Raw genomic sequence first — 7,500 nt, 5'->3', positions numbered from 1 at the left:
GACAGTCCACGCCCCCCTGCGTGGGAAGAGTCTTTCTAGGCCATGACCCACCGGAAGGGCGCAGCGTCCCCCACCCCAGACATGTGACGTCACACCATCGGTATTGACGACTAGACTGATTCCTTATAATCATTTGCCATACACCGGTGGAAGCTGCCGAGACGAGTAACTACATAGCGGGCTCGCCGTGTCACTAATGTACAGAGATACAACAGTTTCGACTGGAACCGGATTAAACGTATACACGGCGCTGATTAGTAATAGATAGGAGCATCAGAATACAGATAATGTATACAACTGTCCGTATACATGCTGAAAGACTCTGCTCACAATCACAACCACACGTCAGCCCACACACCCTTATCACGCACTACTCTCTGCCTGTAACACGCACACAGACAATATGTAAGCACCAGCATGGAACAACACCCAGTGCATCCTCTCCGCCACATTAGACAATCCACACTGTCATAACCAGACTGGGAGGTCCACTCAGAAAACAGAATATCCCACCCACCGACAACCACCATTGCTCAGCCAAGCCACCAACACCCACACATGTCCTACACAGGGGTGCACCAACATCACAATACTGCCTCCTCTCACAGCACACAAACAATGGCAGGAATGAAAGACACAGGTCTGCCACAAGCATGGAATGAGAGCGCCGCCTGTCATGGAGCCAAAGGTGCATCCTGACGTGGCAAATCAGATGATGCCGCAGGCATCCACTTACTATAATCACAATCAACAAAACCGGCCGCCCCGCCCCGCCCCCCATTAAACCTTTCCTTACAACAATGTGTACCCTTCAACCTACCTATATCGTACCGTAACCTAACCTATATCGTACCGTAACCTACCTATGTCGTACCGTAACCTAACCTATGTCCGTACCGTAACCTAACCTATGTCGTACCGTAACCTAACTATGTCGTACGTAACCTAACCTATGTCGTACCGTAACCTAACCTATGTCGTACCGTAACCTAACCTATGTCGTACCGTAACCTAACCTATGTCGTACCGTAACCTAACCTATGTCGTACCTTAACCTAACCTATGTCGTACCTTAACCTAAACCTATGTCGTACCTTAACCTAACCTATGTCGTACCTTAACATAACCTATGTCGTACCTTAACCTAACCTATGTCGTACCTTAACCTAACCTATGTCGTACCTTAACCTAACTATGGTCCGTACCTTAACCTAACCTATGTCGTACCTTAACCTAACCTATGTCGTACCTTAACCTAACCTATGTCGTACCTTAACCTAACCTATGTCGTACCTTACCTAACCTATGTCGTACCTAACCTAACCTATGTCGTACCTTAACCTAACCTATGTCGTACCTTAACCTAACCTATGTCGTACCTTAACTAACCTATGTCGTACCTTAACCTACCTATGTCGTACCTTAACCTAACCTATGTCGTACCTTAACCTAACCTATGTCGTACCTTAACCTAACCTATGTCGTTCCTTAACCTAACCTATGTCGTACCTTAACCTAACCTATGTCGTACCTTAACCGTAACCTATGTCGTACCTTAACCTAACTATGTCGTACCTTAACCTAACCTATGTCGTACCTTAACCTAACCTATGTCGTACCTTAACCTAACCTATGTCGTACCTTAACCTAACCTATGTCGTACCTTAACCTAACCTATGTCGTACCTTAACCTAACCTATGTCGTACCCTTAACTAACCTATGTCGTACCTTAACCTAACCTAGTCGTACCTTAACCTAACCTATGTCGTACCTTAACCTAACCTGTATTGCGCCTTAACCTAACCTGTATTGCGCCTTAACCTAACCTGTATTGCGCCTTAACGTAACCTGTATTGCGCCTTAACGTAACCTGTATTGCGCCTTAACGTAACCTGTATTGCGCCTTAACGTAACCTGTATTGCGCCTTAACGTAACCTGTATTGCGCCTTAACGTAACCTGTATTGCGCCTTAACGTAACCTGTAATTGCGCCTTAACGTAACCTGTATTGCGCCTTAACGTAACCTGTATTGCGCCTTAACGTAACCTGTATTGCGCCTTAACGTAACCTGTATTGGCCTTAACGTAACCTGTATTGCGCCTTAAGTAACCTGTATTGCGCCTTAACGTAACTGTATTGCGCTTACGTACCTGTATGCGCTTACGTAACCTGTATTGCGCCTTAACGTAACCTGTATTGCGCCTTAACGTAACCTGTATTGCGCCTTAACGTAACCTGTATTGCGCCTTAACGTAACTGTATTGCGCCTTAACGTAACCTGTATTGCGCCTTAACGTAACTGCATTGCGCCTTAACGTAACCTGCATTGCGCCTTAACGTAACCTGTATTGCGCCTTAACGTAACCTGTATTGCGCCTTAACGTAACCTGTATTGCGCCCTTAACGTAACCTGTATTGCGCCTTAACGTAACCTGTATTGCGCCTTAACGTAACCTGTATTGCGCCTTAACGTAACCTGTATTGCGCCTTAACGTAACCTGTATTGCGCCTTAACGTAACCTGTATTGCGCCTTAACGTAACCGATATTGCGCCTTAACGTAACCTATATTGCGCCGTAACGTAACCTATATTGCGCCGTAACGTAACCCACATTGCCCCTTAACGTAACCCACATTGCCCCTTAACGTAACCCACATTGCCCCTTAACGTAACCCAACACACGTTGGGCCTTAACCCAACACACGTTGGGCCTTAACCCAACACACGTTGGGCCTTAACCCAACACACGTTGGGCCTTAACCCAACACACGTTGGGGCCTTAACCCAACACACGTTGGGCCTTAACCCAACACACGTTGGGCCTTAACCCAACACACGTTGGGCCTTAACCCAACACACGTTGGGCCTTAACCCAACACACGTTGGGCCTTAACCCAACACACGTTGGGCCTTAACCCAACACACGTTGGGCCTTAACCTGCTCTGTAATTGTCATACGACGCGTTAAATTAGTGTAGTGTTGCCTAACTGCAACCCCCGCAATATAGTTTGCTACTCGCACTGCCCGGTCCCCAGTGTATCGCTTCATGTTAAACACCTTGCAGCTATACACTGTAATGTGGATGGCAGCAGGACGTACATGCTCAATGCCCTTTGCAGTTGTTCATTGGCATTTGCAGTTGTTCATTGGCATTCGCATGTGCGAAGCACTTAGCCTACGCTGTGGTACGGCCTGTGTCAACTGTCCGCTGATGTTGTACGTCCAAATCACACACTGTACTGCACATTGGTCCTCATGTACTGAATGATACATCGTGGTACATGTGACCGTACAACGACTGCGCCAACAACGGCGAACCATGCGGTCCAAATGTTGTGCACTCAGCTACGTGTCGTCTCCCTATAAGAGCTGGATTGCAGTGTGGTATGCCCTGGATGGCGATCAGCATGAGCCGTCTGTTGATGTAGTGGCGCGTGTTGTCAGACGTAGTCGTCTCTTCTCACACACCGTGATAGCATGGTGCACTGCGTTCCACATCTGCGACATGCGACAGAGGCCGGTTGACAGTCGTTCGCGCAATGGACATCGCATACGTACGGGGGCCACCTTCCACGTGTTCGCGAAGCGTGCACATGTTGTTGCGTGTATGTGGGCAGACATAGTGTGTCGTGACACCTGACACAGGCATGCAACAATCGTTGAATTTGCAAATGGCGATGGACGCCTACGTTTGCTGGTGACGTTATGCAAATGAACAACTGGTAAACCGTTGTGGTGCGGTTGTTCTCGCTAGAGGTGAATCAGTGATGGCGACGATCGGTTGAGCTACCAACCGGTTGTTCCAGCGATACCCACCATGCCCACGAACGTGAATGGCATCTGGGTGTGAAGCGATACGCGGCGGTGGCTGGGTGGGACCGTCCCCGGCCGGTGAGGGGGGGCCTCCCGGCGTGCTGGCCGCGCGGTGCGTGGGCGCACGCGCTACAGCCGGCTGGTGGGGGCGGCCAGTGGCAGGCGCGCCGGCCGACGGAGGCGGCAGGCGGCGCAGCTGCGCGCCGGCGCACCCTGCACGCGGCGCCGTGCGGCCAAAGTAGGTCCTCGCGGGCCCGGTGCGAAGCGCGGTGGACATCTGCAGTGTGCTGGTCCGATTGAGGACTGTGTGCGCTGAGGATGCGCCGCCGCCCGGCGCTCGGCGCCGCGACGCCGTCTGCTGCTCGGTCGCCTCTGCGGTTCTCGCAGGTGGTTTGTATCGCAGCTGTGCGGACGTGTTGGCGCGTGCGCTGTGCTGGGAGAGTTCGCTTCGGCACCCAAGTGGGGCTTTTGTCCTTCTGTGGCGCTGGCGTTGGAGCTGCCGGTCACCGTAGGTGGCGCGTGTTGTCTCCCGCCGGCAATGCCACGACAGCACGCTCCCGGGCCTCTGTCGGCAGCGGCAAGCTCAGTTGGGAGCACGGGTGGTCGCACCTAAAGCGTCTACTCGCCAAACTCCGGGCGATTGCGCCTCTCTCGAACCCGACCAAGTACTTAGGACGGCGCTGCGCGCCGCCGGGACCTGAGAGGGTTTCGAGGTGTATTGTGCAGGGGAGCTCAGCCTCCTCCTGTTTGCAGAATAATTGAGCGGACGCTTGCGTGTTCGCGCGGGCCCCCGGGACACACTCCCGGGCGGCCGGCTGCTCAGCTCTAGTTGACGCAGCTCCCTGGTTGATCCTGCCAGTAGTCATATGCTTGTCTCAAAGATTAAGCCATGCATGTCTCAGTACAAGCCGCATTAAGGTGAAACCGCGAATGGCTCATTAAATCAGTTATGGTTCCTTAGATCGTACCCACGTTACTTGGATAACTGTGGTAATTCTAGAGCTAATACATGCAAACAGAGTCCCGACCAGAGATGGAAGGGACGCTTTTATTAGATCAAAACCAATCGGTCGGCTCGTCCGGTCCGTTTGCCTTGGTGACTCTGAATAACTTTGGGCTGATCGCACGGTCCTCGTACCGGCGACGCATCTTTCAAATGTCTGCCTTATCAACTGTCGATGGTAGGTTCTGCGCCTACCATGGTTGTAACGGGTAACGGGGAATCAGGGTTCGATTCCGGAGAGGGAGCCTGAGAAACGGCTACCACATCCAAGGAAGGCAGCAGGCGCGCAAATTACCCACTCCCGGCACGGGGAGGTAGTGACGAAAAATAACGATACGGGACTCATCCGAGGCCCCGTAATCGGAATGAGTACACTTTAAATCCTTTAACGAGTATCTATTGGAGGGCAAGTCTGGTGCCAGCAGCCGCGGTAATTCCAGCTCCAATAGCGTATATTAAAGTTGTTGCGGTTAAAAAGCTCGTAGTTGGATTTGTGTCCCACGCTGTTGGTTCACCGCCCGTCGGTGTTTAACTGGCATGTATCGTGGGACGTCCTGCCGGTGGGGCGAGCCGAAGGCGTGCGACGCGCCTCGTGCGTGCTCGTGCGTCCCGAGGCGGACCCCGTTGCAATCCTACCAGGGTGCTCTTGAGTGAGTGTCTCGGTGGGCCGGCACGTTTACTTTGAACAAATTAGAGTGCTTAAAGCAGGCAAGCCCGCCTGAATACTGTGTGCATGGAATAATGGAATAGGACCTCGGTTCTATTTTGTTGGTTTTCGGAACCCGAGGTAATGATTAATAGGGACAGGCGGGGGCATTCGTATTGCGACGTTAGAGGTGAAATTCTTGGATCGTCGCAAGACGAACAGAAGCGAAAGCATTTGCCAAGTATGTTTTCATTAATCAAGAACGAAAGTTAGAGGTTCGAAGGCGATCAGATACCGCCCTAGTTCTAACCATAAACGATGCCAGCCAGCGATCCGCCGCAGTTCCTCCGATGACTCGGCGGGCAGCCTCCGGGAAACCAAAGCTTTTGGGTTCCGGGGGAAGTATGGTTGCAAAGCTGAAACTTAAAGGAATTGACGGAAGGGCACCACCAGGAGTGGAGCCTGCGGCTTAATTTGACTCAACACGGGAAACCTCACCAGGCCCGGACACCGGAAGGATTGACAGATTGATAGCTCTTTCTTGATTCGGTGGGTGGTGGTGCATGGCCGTTCTTAGTTGGTGGAGCGATTTGTCTGGTTAATTCCGATAACGAACGAGACTCTAGCCTGCTAACTAGTCGCGTGACATCCTTCGTGCTGTCAGCGATTACTTTTCTTCTTAGAGGGACAGGCGGCTTCTAGCCGCACGAGATTGAGCAATAACAGGTCTGTGATGCCCTTAGATGTTCTGGGCCGCACGCGCGCTACACTGAAGGAATCAGCGTGTCTTCCTAGGCCGAAAGGTCGGGGTAACCCGCTGAACCTCCTTCGTGCTAGGGATTGGGGCTTGCAATTGTTCCCCATGAACGAGGAATTCCCAGTAAGCGCGAGTCATAAGCTCGCGTTGATTACGTCCCTGCCCTTTGTACACACCGCCCGTCGCTACTACCGATTGAATGATTTAGTGAGGTCTTCGGACTGGTACGCGGCATTGACTCTGTCGTTGCCGATGCTACCGGAAAGATGACCAAACTTGATCATTTAGAGGAAGTAAAAGTCGTAACAAGGTTTCCGTAGGTGAACCTGCGGAAGGATCATTACCGACTAGACTGCATGTCGTTCGATGTGCGTGTCGTGTCGCGCAACACGCTACCTGTACGGCTCGCAGTAGCCGTGCGCCGCGTGCGGAACCACGCGTGCTTCTCAAAACTAACGCCAATGTTGTGTGGTACGAGCGCTGAAGCGCTGGAGCGGCTGGCCTGCGGCACCTGGCGCCTGGCGCCGGTTTTGAATGACTTTCGCCCGACTGCCTGTCCGCTCCGGTGTGGAGCCGTACGACGCCCATCGGCCGTGAGGCCGTTGGACACAGAACGCTTGAACAGGGGCCGCCACACGCCTACGTCCCGCCTATGCAACTGTCTTGAAAGAGACAGTGGAAACTAAGAAAAGATCACCCAGGACGGTGGATCACTCGGCTCGTGGGTCGATGAAGAACGCAGCAAATTGCGCGTCGACATGTGAACTGCAGGACACATGAACATCGACGTTTCGAACGCACATTGCGGTCCATGGATTCCGTTCCCGGGCCACGTCTGGCTGAGGGTCGGCTACGTATACTGAAGCGCGCGGCGTTTGCCCCGCTTCGCAGACCTGGGAGCGTCGCGGCCGCCTGTGGGGCCGGCCGCGCCTCCTGAAACGTGCGATGCGCGCCCGTCGCCTGGCGGTTCGCATACCGGTACTTACTCGGTAGCGTGCACAGCCGGCTGGCGGTGTGGCGTGCGACACCTCGTACAACGACCTCAGAGCAGGCGAGACTACCCGCTGAATTTAAGCATATTACTAAGCGGAGGAAAAGAAACTAACAAGGATTCCCCCAGTAGCGGCGAGCGAACAGGGAAGAGTCCAGCACCGAACCCCGCAGGCTGCCGCCTGTCGTGGCATGTGGTGTTTGGGAGGGTCCACTACCCCGACGCCTCGCGCCGAGCCCAAGTCCAACTTGAATGAGGCCACGGCCCGTAGAGGGTGCCAGGCCCG

General features: G+C 53.0%; 3 non-coding genes across 3 annotated transcripts in view; all 3 read left to right on the top strand.

Moving 5' to 3' along the window:
- The first annotated feature begins 4,656 nt into the window (after positions 1-4,656).
- On the top strand, positions 4,657-6,566 carry LOC124579135. The gene has a single exon (XR_006972863.1). It is a non-coding gene; the product is annotated as a small subunit ribosomal RNA (ribosomal RNA).
- A 351-nt stretch (positions 6,567-6,917) lies between these two features.
- Positions 6,918-7,072, top strand: LOC124579122. The gene has a single exon (XR_006972851.1). It is a non-coding gene; the product is annotated as a 5.8S ribosomal RNA (ribosomal RNA).
- Positions 7,073-7,260: 188 nt separating this feature from the next.
- Positions 7,261-7,500, top strand: part of LOC124579141 — a 4,222-nt gene continuing 3,982 nt past the window's right edge. The window contains exon 1 of the ribosomal RNA XR_006972867.1: positions 7,261-7,500. This exon is cut by the window's right edge and continues 3,982 nt beyond it. This is a non-coding gene — a ribosomal RNA (large subunit ribosomal RNA).

Source organism: Schistocerca americana, unplaced genomic scaffold (assembly GCF_021461395.2).
Source record: "Schistocerca americana isolate TAMUIC-IGC-003095 unplaced genomic scaffold, iqSchAmer2.1 HiC_scaffold_296, whole genome shotgun sequence".
In the NCBI taxonomy this organism is placed as follows: domain Eukaryota; kingdom Metazoa; phylum Arthropoda; class Insecta; order Orthoptera; family Acrididae; genus Schistocerca; species Schistocerca americana.
This window is presented reverse-complemented; position numbering and strand designations above follow the sequence as displayed.